We start from the raw sequence: 24,205 nt of genomic DNA, 5'->3' as shown, positions 1-24,205 counted from the left end.
TAATCCCACTTCTCTTGACACTATCTTCCAATCTCCCCATCCCTATCAAAGGAGTCACTGTCCTGGTGTGTAAGCTTTCATCATTACCTAGTTTAACACATGCCTTCCAGTATTGTAGGCTCTCACCTTTCATTCTCACTATTCAGACAAACAGATTAAAAAATTAGGTTTAAGCCAAAAATATAAATATATGACCTATAAATCCAGTAGATTACAAACACGTCACCTATAATATCAAGCATTATGCAAGCAGATGACAATACTGAGAATTTTTTAAAGATGTTTCTAAGATTACCAGCATGGAAAATGCTCACAATCCATCTTTGTATTTGGATGTTTGACTCTGATATCAATGACTCCAGTTGTTCAGTCACGTTTTCAAGTTGTTAAGCTTGTTTTTTATGTAAATGCCTGCATTTTGATTTCTCACTGTTAATATTAACCCTGTAAGTATTGATGATGGAAATGAACTTGATGCTTTTCTAATTATTTTCAAGTTACCTAGAGCTCTACAAGCATAAAATATGTCAACTCAATAGAACCTTATGTCAAAATAGTCATATTACAATCAGAAAACTTAAAATATTAAATAAAAAGTAGCAGAGTTAAGACACAAACTCATTTTCTTCTTAGGGGCATAAATCTAAAGAACTATTATTTACCAAACATTATGCAGCTAGGAGTACAAACAAAATTTGAGTTATGTGAATGGTGTCATTCAGGCATATTGATCACTAGTTATCTGATACATATTACCTTTGATCTCCAATTCAATATTACTCCCAGGAAAGAGTATATAAAATTTATGCATTGTTGTCTAGTTTTTACATAAAAATTAAATAGTAAAGATGTAAAGGATTTTTTTCCTTATGTCACAAAAATATTTTAGTGAAGGAAATCAGATTATTCTGGTTTTAGACATTTCCATACATTCCAGGAAAATTCTTCTTTAAAACAGCAAAGCTCCAGGTTCTGTTCTGGATGATGGAAGTGTAAATATCACCAGGGATCTGTTTCCTAATCTTGAAATTATATATATAGTGGCAGAGTATATCTAATGTAATCACTTTAAAACTCTACAGTTTATTGAAGGCTTGCAACTTCCAAGGGGAAGATTTAGACAATAAATTACAGTTAATATTGGTCAGTTTTAGATCTTAGCACAGTTGTAGCTCCCTATCTCTTACCACGAGACACTTGATAGGAAGTCATGCACTCAGTTTAAGAGTGACTTCCATTCACCTTATAGGAGACAGTGGGTGTCCTTTCATTATCCCCCACCTTATGGTAGAAGAATTCAGACTCTCATCATTAAACATAATGTTAGTTGAAGGGTTTTTGTACATGTTCTTTATCAAGTTGAGGATTTTTCTGGCATTTTTTGAGTCTTTATCATGATAGGGTGTTGAATTTTTAAATTTTTTTCTTGCATCAGTTGTTACGATAATATAATTGGATTAGTTAGCCAGTTGCTATGGAGGTAACATTAATGACTGTTCTAATGTTGCATCATTATTTCAACCATGGAATAAAATCAACTTTGTCATATCGTACACTTACTTTTATATATTACCAAGTTCTATTTCCTAAAGAATTTTTGTGTTTGTATCCATGAAATGTCACTGGACTTTCTTTTCATGCACTATCTGGTGTTGATATCGTGACATCACTTGCTTCACAAAGTTAATTAGGATGTGTTCTTTCCTCTTTTACTCTTCTTCCTTAAATGTTTGGTAGAAATCTCCTTTGAGGTTGAAAAAAATATTGATGTGGAGTATTAATTATAATTTTGATTTCTACATAGTTAGATAATGCTATTTACAATGTCGTATTCATCTTAGATGAATTATAGCTATTTGGCTTTTTTTTGTGGAAATGGTACATTTTGTCTCAGCTGTCAGGTTTTGAAGTCTAAGTTGTTAGTAGTGTTCTCTTACTCTCTTTCTGGTGTCTGCAGAGATTTTATGAAAACTCTTGTTTCATTCTTTTTTTCTTTTTTTGCAGTATTGGAGCTTGAACTTCACCTTGAGCCACTCCACCAGCCCTTTTTTGTGTGGTTCATGTTTTCAAGATAGGAGCTCTTAAACTATTTGCCCAGGCTGGCCTCAAACCATGATCCTCCTGATTTCTGCCTTCTGAGTAGCTAGGATTACAGGCATTGAGTCACTGGCACCCAGCTTTCTTGTTTCATTCTTGATATTAGTATTTTATACCTTGTCTATGATTTTATCAATATTCTTAGAGGTCAGTCCATTTTCATGATGTTTGCATAGAACTGATATGTTGTTCATTGATTTTATTTATTGCTTTTCAGTTTTCCATTCATAGTTTTATTTTCTTATCTTTATTGTGTTTTCTATTTTGGGTTTTTTTTTACTCTTTTTTATTGTTTTTACATTTATTCATATGTGTATACATTGTTTGGGCCACCTCTCCCTGCTGCCTTAGTTTTATAGGTTCCTTATATGGGAGCTTAGTTTATAATTTCTCTCTAATTTATCTCCCTCACAAATTTTGATGTGTTGTATGTTCATTACACTCATTTCAATGAACTTCTCATTTCTCTTGAGTCTTCTTTGGGTTGAGGACCACTCAGAATTTTTTGTATACTTTCTGGGTGTCTGAAGATTTTTATGTTATATTTCTGGTTTTGACTTTTAGTTTAATTCCATTTTGTTTGAAGAACTCAACCTATATTATTTCAATTATTTTAAATTATTTATGTTTGTTTTATATCCGAGCATATGGTCTGTCTCAGCATGTGTTCTGTGGGCACTTAAAAATAATGTGACTTTAGCTGTAGATAGATGGAATATACTTTCAATGTTGATTACGTCATATTTTTGGCAGTATTCTTGAATGCTATACACATGATAATTTTTTATTTTATTTTAGCTGTTACACCAATGGTTCATAGAATTACTTCTTTTTCAGTTTCTGCTCCAACATGTTGCAGCTCTGTTGTGTCATGCACACACCCTTACGATCACCATGGTTTCTAATTCAATTGGCCCTTTTTTTATATGAGGTCCCTTTCTGCCTTGGTTAATATTTTTGCTCTGAAATCGACTGTATTGGAGACTGATACAGTCACTCTTGTTTTCCCATGGTTCTGGTGTTTACATAATAGATCCTCATGTTCATATCGCCTGCATTGTTGTATTCTAAATGATCATCTTATAGTCACTATTTGGGGCAGGGTTTTTAACCCACTTTCACAATTCCTGACACTTCTTTGGGGTCTTTAAACCAATTCTATTTAATTTCATCCTTTATGCACTAATGCTTGAATATGTTACTTTCTTGTTTTGCTCAGTGTCTGTTTTTTTATATAATTTTAGTTTCTTAACATTTTTATAAATTCTGTTTTTATTTTACATAGAATTTTTGATTGTGTATTCTTTTACAGCTTTGGGTGGCTCATTCTAAACTCGGGCATTATAAACAAACAGCTTATTATTATCTGCTGGTGCTGATATTTTATGACTAACTATAGAAATATTGCTGACCTTTATGTCCTTATTTATTACACTATAATAATAAAATTATTTAAAAACCTCTTATGCTTGTACTCAGAACTACATCAATCTTATAATTTTAAGTAAAAATGTAATTTTATAAACTCAGAGGACAGTATACTCCTGTATCTATGCACTTGTTTCGTTAGTTCTTCCTTCTTTCCCGATGGAAGCTTCCTTCTTTTATCTTTTTGTTTCTTCTTAGGTGACTTGATTTAGTCACTCTTTAGGACAAGACTACTGGTCATAAATTCTCTTAGTTTCCATTTATCCGAGAATATCTTGATTTTTTCTGTTTCTGAAGACTATACTCCGCAGACACAAGTTTCTGAGTTGATAGTCCTTTTTTCATCACTTGAAGAATGTGCCACTTCCTTTTGGCCTCTGTAATTTTGAAGACAAATTCACTGTCACTCAAATAATTTTTCCTCTAAAGATAAGGTGTTGTTTATTTCTGCCTGTGTTCAAAGTGCTCTTTTTTTCGTTTTTAGGATCAGATGTTTGACTGTTCAGTGCCTTGGTGTGAGTCTCTCTGGGATTATATTATTAAGGGTTTTCTCAGCTTCTTTAGTAGGTTTCTATACTTTTCTCCAAATTCAGGAGTTTCTCACTATTAAATTTTTTCCCTTTTACTGCTATTCATATATTTTGCCTTTTTCAAAGCTTTGCTATTACAAAATTTAGAAACAAGTCACTGAAAACTGTTCTTATTTAAAGAAATTTTTTTTTTCATTTTTCTCTCTATTTTTAGACAAAAATTTCTGTTGTTGTAGCTTGAAATTCACTGTTTTTTTTTCTCTTATCTTCTTCATTATGGCATTGAGCCCCTCTGAAATTGGAGTTTTGGACCCAAGGCCCAAACTCCTGATTCCACATGCCAGACCCAGTCACCTGCCCCTAAACACCAAATAAAGAGGCATGGTGAAGGCAGAGAAAGGAGATTTATCACACGGCTCCAGAGATGCCGTGGGAAGAGGCAAAGTAAGCACTCAGCTTATCCTCAGCTATATAGACATGAACTATAGGTTTAATAAACAAAAGAATTGTGGGCAGAGGACAAAAGTATGCATAGTTAAACAGTCATAGATGTGCTCTGGTTGACCATTATCTCAGTCCAGGGGTTCCCAGAGGGGTTCCAGAGAAGATATTATTATGTCATCCCTTGAGGGAAGCAATATGGTCCCCATCAGATGACTACTCCTGCTCCAGGGTGCAGCCTCATCATTGTAGGTAATTGTCCTCATTTGGAGGGGTGGTCTGTCTGGTATGTTTCACTGTTCCTTGTGGGAAATTTTATCCCTTGTCATAAAGATGTTATCAGTTCTGTCCTTTCTGGAATCCAAAGTGATTGCAAAGTGACTGTAAAGAGAATGGCTTAGAGCAATGACAGATACAAAATGGAGGCAGGGATGACAAATTTTCCTGTTTTTACTTAATTTGTGGGCCCAAGTAAGGAGTTAGTGCTTTTTAGCAAAAGCAACTTGAGCACCTCTTACTCATCCACTCTGGGTCTTCTAAAAAGTTGTTGAGATTGTGCTGTTTTTCAGTTCCAAACTTTCTCATAGGGTTTCTTTACAACTTTCATTTCTTAGTTGAGACTTGTTATGTTTGTGTTGGTTTCAAGCATCCCTCTAACTATTCCTTGAAGCTTTCTTTATGATGTACACTTTAAAACTTCTGCCAAAAAATTGTAACATCTCTGCCATTTGAGCATTAGAATTTATTGATTGTCATTTTTTACTTATTAATTTCATTATTTATTATTCATGGTATGAATGATTTTTTATTGATCCCTTTGTATTTGGGATATGTATTATGCATGTTATGTTACTCTGCATCTTATCTAAGCATGCTGATTTGTTTTCCTTTTGTAAGAAGTGCTTAAACTGCTTTTACTGAAAAATACTGATTCCTTACTTGGTCCAACGAATTAACTAAAATCAAGAGAAAAGCTTGCCATCTCTCTTTCATTTTGTATTTGTCTTTGCTCTAAGTCCTTCTTTCTGGAGTCACTTTGCAATCACCTTGGATTCCAAGAAGGACAAAACTGATAACATCTTCATGACAAGGGACAGAAACTACCTCTAACAGTAGAACCATCTTAGGATGGACCACCTGCTGGGCTACAGTGACTCTGGATGACAACCTCTTCAGAAGTCCTGAAGAATAAAGCCACAGCTGACTGGTGACTATTTAACTATGCATACCCCTGTCCACTGGCCCCAGTTCTTCATCTGTTTAAATCTATAACTGAAGATGGGTCAAGATGGGCTGAGTGCTTACTCTGCCTCTTCACACAGTGTGTCCTGGGTCCTGTTATAAGTCTCTTTTCTCTACCCTTCACCATGTCTCTATATTTGGCATAAAAAGGTGAGTGGCCAGACTTGGCATGTGGAATTCCAGGAGTTCAGGCCTTGAGACCAAAACTCTGGTTTCACTTTTCTTGACACTCGACACTCTTCTTCCATGAGAAAGGCAAGGATTGCCTTCTTATTACTAGCACATGGGGTAGAAATCCAGGTTTCCTCATTGATAACCACATCAGTGGGGACTCCTCATTATTGCTGGGTAATGATGGTACTTCCTGCTCCTCTGATACTAATCTGCATGTGAGGGTTTGAAAAGCCTCACCATTGCTCTTCATTTACCTCCACTGTGTCAGGGTATGGACTGGGCTTGTTACTGCTGGGTGGGAAAGAAAGGCTTGATTTAGACTAGCCCTTTTCTGACACTACTCTTGCAAAGGGGAAAGTAGTCACTCATTACCACTGGGCAAAAATAGAAGTCCAGGCTCCCCTGACACTGTGATGGAAATGTGGAGCAACTTGCAAACAGTTGCCACTCCTCTGTGCCCTCCACTGAGACCACCCTAGTTGGGGTGCTGGTATGACCTGTGCATGGTCTCTGAAGACCCTGGTCAAATTTTTAGGCAGTTGAGTCTCCTGAGAGAAGAATTCAAGCAGGATGTAAAAATGATAGTAAAATTTCATGAAGATGAGAGGAAGATGGTAGACTGTAGGCATAGAAGCCCCAGTCTCTCTTTCAAAAGGGCCTTCATAAATTGAAAATGCCAACAGTGGGAAAAATCTGAGCAGTCGGTGCAGGATGGGCTAAGATGATTGACAGCTTTGATTGACAAGGTCTTGTCATATCATATAACATAGGTCACCCTGTGCATGCACTTATGCTAACTCTCAGTATTTTAATTGCAAGTATGAGGTGTGATCAATATTCATATTTTAAGCAGCGGGCTTTTACCTAAGGGGTGACTAAAAGCCAGAATTCCTCAAAGGCTTCCTGTCTTTGGTGAATCTTACAACTGCAAAGAATTTACAATGGGAAAGAACTCTACGATTGCTAAAATTCTATGAATAAAAAGAAATTTAAAAGTGCAAAAGATGGCCAAGGGCTGAGGCAAAGTGAGATTTAACGTGAAATGAAGTAAGAAGAGTCTCAAAGTGCCAGAGTGCACCATGGAAATGTCTCCTTTCCCTATTACTAGCCTGCCTCACTGGGGTAACTTGTTCTAGGCTGGTAGTGGTGGAAGTCTGGGTTCAAACATTGCTTATGAGTTGAGGCAATTTTTTTTCTGTACTGTTTTATTGGAGTACAACATTTATTGTCTAAAAAGGTTCTATTTTGATAGGCTATACCTTCCTTCATCCTTGGATATAGACAGCAGGCTTTACTTTACTTATGTAGTCATAGCTTTTCTTTTTTTTTTCTTTCCTATAATTTTCTTTTCTCCCTCCTCTCTCCATCCCTCCCTTCCTTTCCTCACTCCTTCCTTCATTCCTTCCTTCTTTCCTTTTCCTTATTTTAATTTTTTGAAGACTATGGGTGTTTTGGGGTTGCCTGCTCTTTCACTTTCAAGTTTGGATATGTGAGAAAAAAGAAAACTCAGACAACTTCTATTTCTTTCCAGCCTTTCTGGTCTTTTGCTTATTTCATATACAATGACTGGAATTTTAGTTGGGAAATTTATTTTGAAGGGATTTGGGGTAGATCTAGTTTTGCTATTATTGATTTATAATTATATATCTAGTCATGTCACTATGAGAAAAATTATCACTGTGCTGGTTTTGCAAGTTTTAAATATTTTACAGTGAAAATATCTCAACAAAATCCAATGCCAGGGTCCTACTCAAGCAATATTTTGTGGTTGAATGTCATTAGAATGGTCCTGAAAAAGAGTACATGCATTCAATAGTCCATTCAACATTAAATAGATGAGCACTCTGTGTCTGGAGAAGCTCCATCTAGAAAGCAGAGGAAGCACTCTCTTCTTTTTTAGGAAAGCAGGCATAGGCAATTATAATGCAACTCATTCAAAGTCATCACATGGTTCAACAGAGATATTCACATGGGCTCTGTATATAACCAAGATGCAAAAATAGCAGTTACTGAAGAAGAGAAAAATATGTATTTGTTCTTAGCCAGCACAGTGGAAACCATGCACAAAACTAACTCAATTGTTTACTTCTTCCCACGCATACCTTGTACCAAAATGTCCATTCTTAGAATTACAAACTGTATGAAAGGTGTGGCAGAAAAAAAGATTTTTCTCTATCTTCATTATTCTCTTTTCCCTCCCCACTAATGCCATTATTTTCAGCATAGGTGGTTGATTAATATACTTGAGGAGCACAAGGATGAAAGGATGTAACAGGCTTCCTTGGAGTCTGTCTCAGCCTTCTTTGGGACTCTGGGTAGCATCCTTGCTTATATGCTTCCCTTGCGTTAGTCTTGAGTATAGCTGAACTCACATGTCATTGGACCTAAGGATTCTGTGCTCATGGGGCATTGAGAACAGTGTGATAAGGGGTCAGTAAGGAACTGTGGCAGACACTCTATTCTTTGTTTCTTCTTACAATCTGTGTCCCATTTACTTCAGTGGTAAAAACAAAGTTTGAAGTGAAAATATTTTAAAGAACCTCAAGAAGGGGAAAGCAGAACACTTAAACCAAGACTGAGACTTCTCTGACTGCAGGCTCTGTTCAGTTTTTAAGAGCAGAAATTAGGATGAGTTCTGCAGTAGTACATTACGTAGTCTATTAACTAGGGATAAAATGGTGACTATTATACTGTTCTTCCCCAGGAACTTGGCTCTGTGTAATTAAGGTACCATTAGAATATTTCATGAAAACTACCAAACAAGATTTTGCCACTGTTCTGAGAAATCCCTTTAGACACTAATTCAATTCAGATTTCAGAAGAGTATTTTCAAAACAAGAAATATTTAAATGACAGTGGAAGGTTGAATAAGAACAAGTTTGGAGAATATTTGTGTGGGGAAGCACATATTTTAGGGAGAATGTACATCACAGATTACCTCCCCCTACTACTTTCATCTCATACATTGACTGTCTTTCTTTTAAAAGAGAATGGCAGGGACAGGGGGAGGAGAGAGAGAAAGAGGATTTTTTTAGGTTTTTATAGGCTGCTTGTTCATTTACAGACAAGGCTTTCATAAACCCATGTGAAAATACAGGCATAGTTTGAATGGAATTGCCTAGTAAGAACTGCAGTAAGAGTGTCTTCTTAGCAAATGTGAGGCCCCTGAGTTCAACCCCCACATCTTCTAAAAGGAAAAAAAAAAAAAAAGATATACCTAGCAGAGTAAAAACTGACAGATAAACATGTCAGCTGCAATGTCAAAGGAAATAACAATTTTGAATGCCCCTGGTCAAAAGTGCCTGAGCTTCACACAGAAATTTTTCTGCTTTTGTATCAGGGACAAAACTGAAGCCAATTTTGTTCTCTTCTACACAAGTTTTTCAAAAGAAAACGGATCTCAGAATTATTCATTTTATTTGTGTTAAATCATAATGACCATAGAGGCTTATTGTAGGTCATATGAAAATTGTAGTCTTATCTGTTGCTTTAGCAAAGGGTCTGTCTCAGTATTTAAAAGTATTAATATTAATTAATACTATGACAGTGTTTTAAAGGAAATACACATAAACATGAGTTATTATATTCTTTAGCATCTATAAGCCTTAGACTTAAAGAAACAACTAAGAAGTAGGCAATGAGATGACACATCTCTATTAAATAAGCCCTTAATTTATAAACAGAATATTACCTCTTGTTTCTAGCATAATCATTGCTAGAAAAAGGAAGTAAATAATTTCCAACACTGAGTTGGAACCAATTATGTTGAAATCATGATACATCAATCTGTCATGTTGATCTTTTATATATCCCAAAAGTATAGTTCATGCAAATCAATCCTACTAGGTTGTCTTAAAGACTGAGATGAAAAACAGCAAGACATTCTGGATCCTGAGTGAGTTCTTAGCTTGAGAAGGGAAGCGGATAGGCGCTGTCACAGGTGCAGTGCAGTATTTGAAATGCAAATTTATGTCAAGTGATAGGGCAGCAATGAAGCAACATGACAAAAAGACTCGAGGTGTACAAATCCTAGGTGATTAATTAAGTGCCATCATCAGAGCAAAATAAGTGACAGCAGTGTTCTGTGGCCATGCAGGAAACTGTGGAAAGTTGAGGTATGATGAAAAGAAGGATCCTGAGTCAATGCTACCTTTTAAGTGTTGGTTGCATAGGAACACAACACAAAGCTTGATGAGATCATGAGAAGACCCAACAAGAATGAGAAACAGTCTTATCAGATCTGCTACACAAAGAAATGTGATTAGAGAAGTGCTTAAAGAATTTTACACTGCATTTACCAGGTGATTTAGGAAAAGGATTGGCGTTTCCTTACTTCCTCTCGTCTATGTTCCCCATATATTTTTCTCTCTGCACTTCATTCTCCCATTGAACTACCTTTTCTGAGTCCTTGAGATGCTTAGGGACCAACAGTCTAGATGTTCTAGATGGATACAAAATTTTCTTACCGGTGTAACACTCTCCTAGGAACCTGACCACTAGATGCAGCTGCATTTCTTCAATCTCTCATCCATTTCACAGAAATATACTAACTTCTTTCTCCATGCAAAGTCTTTTTAAAAAATTGAGGACACGAAGATTTAAACATTATTTGTGTTCTCATTTCAAAGATTTAATGTACATATCAGCAAGTATCTGTAATTCAGAGTAAAAGTAATACATGCTGTAAATCTGGTATAAAGTATTAAAATAAGAATATGGAAAGTTTTCTCAGAAAAGATCATATTTAAATTGTTTTCGAGGATGCGTATAATTTGAATACATAGAGCTACAGGAGGTTATTTTAGGCTGTGGGAAAACATGAGCAAAGAAAGAACATTGAGGATGGGTTTTAGATAAATAAAGAACAGTTCGCATTGGGGAAATTGGCATATTGGGAAAATTTATGCAAAAATTTCTTCTTTTGGGAAAGAATTTTATCTCAAGAGTGAGTCATTATGATGTAGAGTCAGACTGTTTTGGACTAAAAAGTGGAAAAGAATTTAAAGAGCTCAGGACTGGGCACATTAGCTCAAGCCTGTAACACTGGCTACTACAGAGGCAGAGATCCAAAGAATCACAGACCTACACTGTCTCAGGCTAACAGGACAAAATCTATTTGAAAAATAATTAAAGTAAAAGGGACTGGTAAATCACTTAAGTGGTAGAATGCTTGCCTACTGAGTTCAAGGCAGCCCTGAGTTCAAAGCCCAGTACTGCCAACAAATTTAGGGAATTAATCAATTTGGAGAAGTACTAAAACTTTTCATCCATATATTTTTAAAGTTAGGAATTATTTATATTCAATAAAATCTATACATCTTAAGTACACAGTTTAATGAGTTAACTCTATGAAATAATTAATAAATTACAGAAATCAAATTGCAGTATAGTTTCCTCACCCTTAAGATTTCTTATTTTAAATCACCTCCACATCTAGTTCCAGATCTAGAAAATTTGAATATTGCTATTTCTGGATATTCTGATAATAGTATAATAAAATGTGTAGCTTTTGTCTTTGGCTTGTCTAGCCTTACTTAATGTTTTTGACATTCATTCATACGTGTTGTGTACTATAATATGGGTTTTAAAAAGGTGTTGAGTAATGTTTTACAGTAAGAATACATTGTAATTTGGATTACCTTTAATCCAGATTAAAAGCTGTAGTGTAGCTTCTTGTCTTTCTTCTTCTCAGCATAGTGGTTGTGCTTACTCCATTAAATTTTCTCTACTTTTGTTTCTTCCAATGTAATGTTAGATATTATATTTCTTTTCTGCAGAAGGTAGACATTCAAAATAGTTTTACACTGCCATATTCTTTAATTGTCTTAATTGAATTGTAGTAATACTGTTACAACCATAAAAACTTTGTGTTCAGATTCTACCTCTTCCTGCTCCTGTCCCTTGACTTGCGGACTGTGGGGGATATTCTTCCATGTGATTAGGACTTTTATCACCCCCATTGTGGTAGCATAATTTCTGAAATGCCCTCCCAAAGACATCTAACCATATCCTTGGAAAATGTAAATATGATAGCACTCCTGTGAATGTCTTATATTATGTGGCAAAATGGTGTAGAAAGGGAGAGTGGGAAAAGGAAACGAGGTAGGGCTTTTGTACTGAGTGATGGAAGAATTCCATTATTCTTTGACAGATGAGCCTTGGAGGGAAATCTACTGCATACTAAATACATCGTGCTGTGTAATGAGCTGTGTTCTCTCCTTGAAATGAGTGTTCTCTAATTCATAGCTTCTCTGGTTCTCTCTGGGTCTGTTCTCACCTTCTTATTTTACTTCAGCTTGGCAGCTTATCCATCATTTCTGCTCCCTCATCACTCTTTCATGCCAAGTCTTCCACTTACATGGTCCCTATTATCCAGATTCTACTTTGGTTTTTTTCCCGAGAACATTTTATTACCTTTTATCCACTTATAGCTGCCTTTTTCCCTTTCATTTCCCCTCTTTAGGCTCCAGAATAATAAGACTATCTCATTTCCCTTTTAAGCATAGATCACAAATATGATGTGGCTGCCTCTGGTCCTGGTCCCTTTCTGTTTCTATCAGTTATGGGCAGGGACTGCCTGTTTTCAAGGACACAGTCATGCCCAGTACTCCCTCAGGAGTTCTGCAATCAGACCAGTTTCTCTTAAAAGGTTCAAGAAACCACCTTGATTTATCTAATACAACCCTTTCTGACTATAACCACTAAGAACAGAAGCCACACATTTTAGAAGAGTTGAACTCAGTCTTTCCTATAAATAAAAGAATAGGGGAAAAAAGCAAAAGAAAATTAGTTTACAAATGAGTATGATTTTATGACTTTTCTAAGCATTTCTGCCTCAGGAGAATAGTGTTGAGAGTAACTGTTGTTTTTCTCAGGAGCTTCTTTCTTAGAAAAAAAATAGATTACTAAACTGGATTTATCGAATGACTGTTTTCAACACTCACTTTTTTAAAATGTCCCATTGTGTGTGCTAACATTGTATGATTATGTCTAACCCTATCTCAATCAGACCCTTACCCCATGGAAAGTCCTACTTACCATCAAACCTCTATCACTTTATAAATTTTCCTTCCCTGACTTCTCCCTCCCTAGACAGTAATTAGACTCACTCAATGTGATGGTCTTTATCCTTGTTGGAAGTAAGAACTTTCATTTGCTTTGTCAACAGGTCTTACCACTTTTCTCTCTTGGAACAGCTATCAACATCTCATTTGGATCCCCATGAAGAAGACAGAGTCGGAGTATTTTACAGGATGAGGAAACAAAGGCAACTAAGTGGCAGGACATTAAATATTTTGATGTTAGGGAAATCTCCAGAATATGAATCTACTTCCTACATGATAATACACTACATGTTAATTATGAAGAATTGTAGTCACTGGTCTACCTAAAATTAATGGCTATAGATTTGTGTATCAGGTATACACTTTACCATTTAATTTTCTTCAACCTTGTATTCTTTTTGAAATCACTTGAGTAATAATGTCATGTTCTTGCTCAAACTTTCTGTGTTCCTGAGTTCTGCACAGAACAAACAGCATATTACCAACTGAATATCACTTCAGGCCAACAAATTGCTTCCCCAATCTGAGGGTAGAAAGAAGAGGATGAGGAAAGGTGTGGCACTATCAATATTAGCCTCAATACATTATTTCCAGGGAATTCACAAAGGTTACTCCTTCATGTTGTTTTTGTGTGTGCATTGGTGATGTCAGGCTTCTGTAAAATGAAATGGTAAATTCTGATGAAGTGACCATTTTGTGGGAAAACCTAACCAATGGTATTAGAAGACCAAATGGTTTGTGTAGAAGGAAAACACTTTACTCTTATTTTAATTATTCATTCTATTAAGTGTGGCAATGTGGCTTTAAAACCTCTTCATTACTCACTATAATGAAGTGACAGAGCAAACAACAGCATGTCGGGAATCACTTTCGGAGAAGACGTGCTGTGAGAGATGGCACCCGCACTAGGTACAGACAAAAATTTTAAACAGAATAATTGCTCTCACTTCACTTCCCAGGATGTCTCACCTGTCTTGTTTTATGCAGTTTTTTAGTTTTTCAAGTAGGATGCATGCAAATGTGCTGCATTAATTTAGTATTTCTTAGTTGTAAACATCAGTTTTTCCCATTGAGTAAAATGGGACGGGAAATGCAGAATTGCTTGTGCCTTTTTGTTGATGGATGCTATTTGTGCCTAATTGTTGATGAATAAGGATAGGAACTAAAATAAAACCTAGAGAAGTAGAAAAGAAACAGAAAAGGCATGTTCAAAGAAATAAGCATAGCACATTTTTAATGGTTAATCACTGCTTTGAACTATTCTTATTATGAAAAAGAAGGGAAAACAGAAGTAAAATGAATAGATTGCAAGGAGGTATTTTATTTTATTTATTGTTTGAGATGGCATTTCACTATGTTGCTCTGGCTGTCCTCAGATTCCTGGGCTCAACTGATCCTCTTGGCTCATCCTTCCCAGTGTCTGTGCTAGAAATGCATGCGCTGCACCTGATGGTTCAGTTTTATCTCACATACCACATCATCTTTTCCTTAAGAGACCCTTCTCACTGAGATGGAGTAAAAAAGGGCCTTAAATAAGAGTGAGATTATTTTTTCCTGTTTATTGAAGATGATATCATGACATTATTTATAAGAGGACACATGTTTTCAAGTACTCCTACAACATAGACCAAGACAGATGAAACGTAAGAAAAAAATCTGAACCAGTGTAAAATAATCGAAACCATAGAGAGTGCTCTTGGAACACAAGAGAATTGATCTAGAAATCAAGAAGTATAACATAGCAGAAAGAAATTCTCCAGATACCTGGAATTAGACATCCTACTTCTAATCTATTCTTTTCTTCAGAAGATTCAAAAAATGTTATGGCCTAAATGTGTGTGTTCTCCCAGAATTTGTGTGTTGAAATATAATTCCCTTGAGATGGTATCTGAAGATACAGTCTTTGAGCTCCGGTCATGTCATATGTGTTGGTCCCTCAACACTTACGAAATTAGTGTCCTTGGAAGAAGCAAGAAAGTTAGTGCAATAGCTTTCTGCCAGGTAAGGATATGAAAAGCAGGTTGTCTATAAGCCATGTAAGGAACCTCACCAGAACCTCAATATTCTGAACCTCTGATCTTGGACTTCCAGACTCCAGAACTGGGAGAAATAAAATTTTGTTGTTTTGGCTACTCAGTCTATAGTATTATTATAACAGCCAGGACTAAGATAAGGATATTTTTTAAGCACATTGATTTAAATAAAATCTAAAACGCAACACATAAAAAGTTACAGGATATATCGAAAACATTCTTTTCAGGAACAGGCACAGAGGTATACCAGTGTGAGTTCTTTGTGGTCATGGAATATTTCTGTGTCTTGGTTGTGGTAATGCCACAGATCTACACATGTGATTAAAATATGCAACTATGTACACACATACATTCTAAGATTAAATTCCTGGTTTTGGTAGTGTATCACAATTATGCAAAATACCAAAATTGAGAAAAACTGAGTAATGATACACAAACTTCATATTATTCTTCATAATAATAATCTTAGTCTATCTTGCTAATTTTTATTCTACATAGAATTTGCATATGGGAAATACTATTTTCCTCCTCCCTTAGATTTTAATTACATGGAGATTAATTGACATTTTTAGTTTAATGTAAGCATATTTAACTGAGTATATCAATATAAAACATTGGACTTAATCCCAATTCATTTAAGTCATATGAATGTTTCTGATTTAACTTTTATTTACTTACTGTTTTGTTTTCTGTTTTGGGGGTTTTTTGGTGGTACTGGGGCTCAAACTGAGCATTCACACTTGCTAGGCAGGTTCTCTACCACTTGAATCACAACTCCAGACATTTTTGCCATGGTTATTTTTGAGATAGGATCTTGCTTTTGGCCCAGGCTGGCCTGCACCATGATTCTTCAATTTTAGGTTCTCCTCCTTCTCTGGGATGATAAGCACATGCCACTCTGCCCAGTTTTTGTCCATGTAGATGGAGTCTCACAAACTTTTTGTCTGACTGGCCAGGAATTACAATCCTCTGAATCTCAGTCTTGGAAAGATGAGCCACCCTTAAATACTGACTGAGATGGGGTCTTGCCAAATCCCTGTCCAGGATGCCCAAACTGTCCTCCAAATATCAGCCTCACAAGTTGCTAGGATTGCGGGTGTGAGCTATTGGTGTGTGACACTTACCTCATATTTTACATGTGTAGACAGCTTATAGTGAAAAGAAATCAATTGTTAAAGACTGACGTGACATATCCAATGCACCTGCTAAATACATCTTAAAATTAACAACAGACCAAAGTACAGTGAACTCTCAACATTAATACTTCAAGAAGCCTCTTTGAACATAGACTTTAGAATGAAAGACAGTACTGTAAAATAGGCACAGTGTGGAGGAGTACTTTTGAGAGGCGGAGGGTGAATGGAGGAGATTACAATGAGGGAAAATGGTGGATAGGATTCATATACGAAATAGAGCAGGGGCAGGAGAGTTTGAGGGGGAGATGGTGGGAGCAATCTAACCAATGTACAATGTAAGTCCTTTTGGAATTGTCACAACAAATATATCCTAATAAAAATGGATAAAAGTGTTGAAAACTGTTGAATCTACTGGTATCATTTTATGAAATAAATATAAGTATTCAAAAGAAAATTAAAACATTTTGCCTAGTGTTGCAGCATCCAACAAAATAAATGGTATGAACAAAAATAATCACCTATTTGGCAAGATCTCCAGGATTCCACAATTTTCTCCCAAGAATTTCCATATACAATTTCCATACATACATATGAAGTGATATTACACATAGAAAAACATTAATATTCATCATGTAATTTGCTCTCATCACAATCCAAATATATATTATTATTTTCATATCACTATTTTATGTTTCAGAAACTGTAGAAGGCAGCTAATAAACTTATTCAAGGTCATAATAGAAAGTTGGAAAGTTGCTGAGAAATAATTTGCAAGTCTGGATCCAGAATCTTTACTCTTATTCACTAAACTAGAGCACTAGAAGTGTGTTTAGATCACAGTAGATTTAAATTAAAATTTTTCGACTCCTTGAAAAGGTGACTATGTGTTTAACTGAGAATATTATAGAGCTTGCTATATTAGACTAAATATTTTATATTTAGAAATAATTTTACTTGTGTACCACTTGGGGGGCAATAATCTACAAATTAGGACTTCATTATTTACTAATGAATGCTAATAGGTTTGTTTAAATCATTCTTACGGGAAATGTTTAAAATTTTATCCTAAGCATAAGGAAAAGAAATTTTACTAATCACAGCACAAATTACCTCTCATATCAATTGGATTTAATAAAACTCATCAATGTTCATTAATTTTAAGTATTTTAGAACCTAGTATACAAACTATATGCAAATATACACTTAATATTATTATGCAGTAGCTAAAAATGTTACAGCTTTATTATTTAGCATATTTTGACTCTTTTAATGGCACATTTATTACTGTACCCAGTTCTTGGGGAAATTCAAAGATCAGGCAAATCCTTGGCTGTGAGAAGCCTAGAGTCTAGGCTTCCTTCACAAACCTCTTTATTACCAGAGCAGCTTGATGACATTATCTCCATTTTTTCCACATCTTGGATATGAAAAATTTAAATAGTATTCAGAATATATAACTGCCTTTTAAGAAGGTAACTCTTTGCTTTGGATTGAATGTTTTATATCCCCAGATTTCATATGATGAGGTAATTACTCTTTTATTTTATTTTTTATTTTTATTATTATTCTTGTGCTGGGGGTTACATTGCAACATTTACAAAAGTTCTTACAAAAAAATCATAGTTGAATTTAGCCCCTCCATCATTCTCCTTTATCCCTCCTTCCCCCATTCTTGGAATAGTTTCAGCAGATCTCATTTTTCATTTACATACATGTGTACACTGTATTTGCAATGTATTCACCCTCCTACACCCTATCCCCATATCCACCCCCTCTCACGGGTATCAGCTCCTCAGGCAGAACCTATTCTTCCCTACTGTTCTTTGTTTTTGTTAAATCAAAATGTCATTTTTGTCTGTTTGAGATAGCTGTACAGGGAGTTTCCTTGTGAAATATCCATGTGTATGTGTATTATTAACTGAATAACTCATGATGTGACACTATGAGAAGAGGGATTTGGAGAGGTAATTAGGCAAAGATGAGGTCCTGAAAGTGGAGTCCAGATGAAGAGATTAATGGCTTTCTATGGAAAACTTTCCCTCCCTCTCTCTCTACAATGTGATGATAAAGCAAAATTACTCTCTGTAAACCAAGAAGGGGCTGCTCACCAAGAACTGCTGTCCTTGCTGATAAACAGAAAATCCAGATTCTTGTATCCCATGTGGATGCAATCAGGCAAGATATGGAACTGCAATGAGGGTAATGATAAAATTTATCAAGTTCAGGAGAAGTTACAAAAGGCCATGGTGGGGCCAGGTGGAAGCTGGAAGCAGAGAGATCCTTCCTCTTTTCAGGTACTTTAAAACCTACGCTAACTTATAGGACGGTGATAGCCAATCACCAATAACTGATGAATGGGGAGTGACTAGCGAGTAGTTTGAGTTGTTCCTGGACCAGGGTGTAAATAACCTACACACATTTGCAACGGAAAAGAAGGCTCAGAGAGAAAGACTGTTCAACCTGAAATACATTATTAAGTCATGTACATTTTAAGAGTCCAGAACTTTTCCTATATTAGCCCACCTCAGAACCACACTGCAAGAACCTGGACCTTGGAATTTTCAGTTTCTAGAACTGTAAGAAATAAGTATCTGCTGCTTACCCTATCTATGGTATTTTTCTATAGGATCCTGAACTAAAACAAAATCATTTAATGAAAATTAGATTAACAACTGTGGAAAAACTTAAGTGCTTATCTTGTTTTATTTTTTTTATTTTTTTTCCTTTATTATTCATATGTGCATACAATGCTTGGGTCATTTCTCCCCCCTGCCCCCACCCCCTCCCTTACCACCCACTCGCCCCCTTCCTCTCCCCCCACCCCCTCAATACCCAGCAGAAACTATTTTGCCCTTATCTCTAATTTTGTTATTGAGAGAGTACAAGCAATAATAGGAAGGAACAAGGGTTTTTGCTGGTTGAGATAAGGATAGCTATACAGGGCATTGACTCACATTGATTTCCTGTGCATGTGTGTTCATCTGAGTCCTCCATGTAATTGGACGTGAAATGTGTGCTTGGATCTTCATTTGAAAATGTGAGCTTGAGAAAGATACAGTATTCTGTATTTCAGGTATGAAAGTTTGTGATTCCTAGATTAGAAATGCAAAGAATCAAGGTGGATGAGAGAAGAAGGAAAGAATGGAGGAAGCATGAGAAGATCATGAAAGGGCTGAGTCTCCCATGCATGGTGGCTATTCAGTAAAGAATGTTTAAGGAAAAAGGTAGGAAAAAAACTTGAAAATAGGTGGTTTATTACCCCATACTCTCTCAGTGAGTGTTGCTAATGCTGATACATACATAATGGCAGTGTGTGTGGGGGGGACTTTTGACAGTTTTATTTGCTTATATTAATATCTATAAATTATAAAGAGCTGTTTTCATAAGGAAAGCAACAGTAGTAATGAACATAGACAGAATGCAAGTGAGCAAGATAAACCCACTCTTCCATTAAAATAGAGGAGTTTAATGCCAAAGATGAGGATAAAAATGTAAGCTATATAAGAATTTTCACATATATTGAATAGGTTATACATGGATAAATGAGGTTTGAATTTCTTCAATAATGCTGATGATATTTACAGTATAATTGCTTATGTTTATTATGCACTTAATATATATCAGACTCTGTGCATAAAGCTTAACATACATTATTCTCTTCAGTCTTCTGAATGCCCCACCCTATTGCATTATCTCATTTACTAGTGTTACTAGATGGTTTTCAGTGAGTTGAAGTAACCTATACACATTCCCACACTTAGTAACTGATGGAGATAAGAGTCCATACTCAAATTCTCTTACAAGTCAAATGCAAATTCAGGTTAGCATGACTTTTACTTCATAGCCTACTGTGTGCACAGACTGCTTGTTTCATTCCCCTGCAATTTTGTAGATACTGTTATCTCTGTGTTGGATACATCTTCCACTTTGGCTTGCAATTTTCTAAATATGATTAAAAACAGATTTATAATCATAAGACTATAAATAGCATTTTTGGAATCCTTACCTATGAACAAATTAATCTCTCTTTTCAATGTAACACACCTTTATTTTTGTCGATACTTTTATTTATAGAATTTAACCAGGGTTAATACTTTTATTTGTTTACATGACTGCCCAATATTAAACTATTAGTTGTTATAAAACTGAAGACAGAGACATAATGTACAGCACTAATTAGATATTTACCATATTAAAATTAGACTGGGAATGGGAAGGTTATCCTTCAAATCTAATCTTGTATTATTTGCTAATTTGGCCAGGATAAAGTCTGTCTATGCACAAAAAGAAGTAATGAATTCTATCTTCCTGTTAACACCTTCCTACGAGTTCTAAAAACCATTTTTATATTCAAAACCATTTGAATTTGAATATTCAAAACCATTTGAATATTGAATAACTTTGGGGAAATTTTAGCATAATTTCTTTTTTTTTTAAAGCTCAGACTTTTTTTCCTAATTTTGGAAATGTTGCTGGTACACAAAATTTGATAAGATATCAGCTACTTAGACTCTATTAACTCATTGTCTAAGGTCAATGTTGAAATTTCAAGACCACAAACTTAAGAAAAATACTTTAGAACATAAAGGAAAAGCACAATATTATTCCTTGAGTAAGCGTGTCTTCCCAGTTGGTTGGGAAATTTTCTTGAGACCCACTCAGTCTAAATCTATAAGAAATTTTACCCAAATATACAATTGTGACACAACTTGAAATGAACATCTCTATTTGTTTATTTTTGGTTTTCTCCAAATATCAGCTCCATAAAGATCTCTTTATACCTTGCGTGTAATTGTCCATCCAGCACCTAGAACAGAGTTTGGCAAGTAGTGAGGCAGAAGAGATAGATGAGGAGACAAGGAAATTACATTATTTTAATATCTATTTAAAGAGCCAGACTCTGACACTGGAACTAGGAAGTAAAGACTGGAGAGTCAGAGCAGTTAGCCCCTCCCGTGTTCTTTTAGAATGACAGGAACAAAGAAACATAGAGGAGCTACCTGCTTTCCTTTTAAAGATGTTAACAAGTTGCAAGGATCATTGAATGGATAGAGAATAATCAAAGGGAAGTTCTAAAGCACACCTACTGCCTCTATGATTTTGGTGGGCCAGGATACACCCTCCCTGTTGTTAGTTTTCTCAGCCTCCCAAAGACTCACAGGGTCCCAGGGTTAAAAACATATCATTTGGGAATCTAAATGGCATGTGGCTGAAGGTTAGAACTGCTTCTCTCCTGGATTTTTTCCACCTAATTCGAAGCCTCTAAATCTATCTAAATTCTACTAACAGTTTTCTTCTTTAAATCTTGGCTTCAAGTTAGACTGGTTTCTCCATTGCAGAAATGTGAAGACCAGGAGAGGGAACATGTCTTGCTCTCCTGACCAAAATACCATACAGTTGTGGTTGGAGTTATAGACCCATGCCCTCAGCCTGATAATTTTTCCATCTAAGTTTTGTTTTGTCTACTATAAATGTTGCATGTATTTAAAATTGGGGTCTTAATTTTCCAGGTTATGGCATTAGCTAAAGGTAAAAAAGACAGCTCTCTTTTTGGTTTCTCCTATGGATTTGCATTCTTATGATTATTAGGGGCTCTCTTCTCTGAAACTCTTAATGTAAAATAGGCTAATCCACTTTACTTTCTCCATGCTTATAAAGATAGCCAGATACCAATAGTTTCATTGGCTATGTAATCTCCTTTTCCTTGACTGACATGCAGATTCTGACTTGAATCTGGTGTAAAGTAAGAGGTGGACTTGTTCATCCTGTATCCTCTTTCTGGAGGAGGATATAAAATGTCAGCTCTCTACCCAAAACTAGGCTACTGAAATTTACTTTAAATGTTTGCTAATAGCAAAGATGTAGCTGAAGATAAACTACTTTTTTTAAAGCACCCTTTAAGGGTAACTGAAGTTTTTAATATTAAAAAAGATTTCACCCTTTCAGCCTAGTTGTGTGTCTCAATATGCAAGTAAGGGGTCTCCCTAGTGGACAGGGAAGTCCAGGATTCAGCAATAAGGACTGGGGAGGTACAATGATTAGCATGGGATGCCTCCAAAAATACTTATTGCAGATTTATTAATTATTCTCATTAAGGTATAAGGAGACATCCATCCTTAAAAGTATAGATTAATTGTTCTGAATAAAGGAACATGGTACTTAGGAAGTGGTGGAAGAAAACTTCCCCAATCTCCAGGTGAATGATGCTGCTATAGATGGCTCCATTTCTTCTCTCTCTTTTTTTTTTTTTTCTTTCTCTTTCTTCTTCAGGCACAAATTGAGACAGCATAGGAGAAAACACAGTCCTCATTATCCTCTCTTAGGATTGTATGAGTGCTACTTAGTGCACTAACGGTACAACTAAATGTGTAGAATTTTTTAAAAGGAGGGATTAAGAAAAATAATATGTGGCCAAAGCTAACATAATAATTTGGATTCTGTGTTGGTCTTAAACAGAGAAGCGATGTTACATACTAAAACAGGAGGTTTAAGGCAATCTTTTGTGATTTGCATAAAAATTAAAGGCCCTGAGCTTATCTTGTTGCTGCCACAAACCTGCCTTGTTGCTACCCTAAGGAAAGTCTAACATATACCTATGGTTTGAGAGGTTTTTCTGATAGTGCACTACAATTGTTTTCATGTGTCTTTTTGTGGATATATATTACTCTTGTGTTTATGATTGACTTAATGCAGGCTAAGAATCTAAAGGCTGCAAATGTTGATAGCAAATGGTGTTTTGAGAAGACCTTGGTCCTTGCATTCCTATGTGGAAGAATCCAAGCAGAACACATGGGTATAAATGGAGTTTATTAAAAGTTACAGATAGGAAAATGCAAAGGGAGAATGGTTGGGCACAGGTGAGGTCTGCCAGTAGAGAGAGCATGCTTTTCTTTTTCAGATGCTTTTAAAACCTACACTAACCCATGGAGAAGGGAGATCCAGGAGATTCCCACCCAATAGTGAACAAGTGGGGAGGGGCATGGGCAGTTCCCAGAGAGGTGCAGGTGCTCTGGGCCATCCCTGGGCAACCTACATGAGCCCCATAGCTTTCCTATTTCTAGCCTGGCTCAAATTCCCCCTGAGAGATAATATTCCAAAACATTCTTTTTAGGAGCTGCTGAAGGGGAGTAGTCCATCTTCAGTATCTGCTTCAATCTGACAAGGGGCAGCAGAACCCTAACTATAAAGGGAAATCATCTCTCCTATTTCTTTCCCTTGAGCCTCATTTGGACACAAGGTGTCTGAATTATTGTCCAGCATAGTTAAGGTTCCTCATGGAGATATGGGTTGCTCATGGAGATCTCAGTCATTTGTAGAGTTCAATAGCCTTGTTGTCTCATGATTTGCTCCTAAAGGCTTTCATTCTGGATGAGATAAATCTGATTTAGAAGGCATGACTCCAACATGCTCCAATCATTGGAGCAACAGAAGGGGCCCTACCAGGTATGGCAGGAAGTATAAAGTAATTTCAAAAAGTGACAGAGACTCTTACGATTACTTTGCCTGTTGGTATTTATATCTGTAGCTATTTTTAACTCTTAGATAGTCCACTATTTTAGACTATCATTATAGTGGGCAGTTAAGGGCTGACTACATTAGGGACTAGGTATACCAGGGAGCAGATGTCAGTCCACTTAGAGCGTAAACATCAATGAGTCAGTTCTGTACAGAAAGACGACTCACAGAGTCCTTAAGCAGAAGTTAGACACCATGGAAAGCTATATTGCCTTTGTTTGAACAGCAGGCTTTGGCCAAAGATAGGACTTTGCCTTTTGCCAGAAGCCTGGAAGGCTTAAATATTATAGCACCTGAATAAGAGCCCCTTTTTAAAATTTCTTGGCTTTGGTTACTTTTAGAGGTCAATTATGTCCATTTTTTGAACACACATTCATATGTTAAATTTTGACCTTAGAAAATTCGCTAGGCAAGCTTTATATTATAGACAACCCAATCATATATCTGTTGTAGGAATAAAAGATATCTCCCCCCGAGAGACAGGTATCCATTTGAGTTAGTCATCATAATGAAAAAACCAAACAGCTGAAGCAAGCTAAGGTGGG

Source organism: Castor canadensis, chromosome 12, assembly GCF_047511655.1.
Source record: "Castor canadensis chromosome 12, mCasCan1.hap1v2, whole genome shotgun sequence".
Classification (NCBI taxonomy): domain Eukaryota; kingdom Metazoa; phylum Chordata; class Mammalia; order Rodentia; family Castoridae; genus Castor; species Castor canadensis.
The sequence above is the reverse complement of the archived record's forward strand: the minus strand, read 5'-3'. Positions refer to the sequence as shown.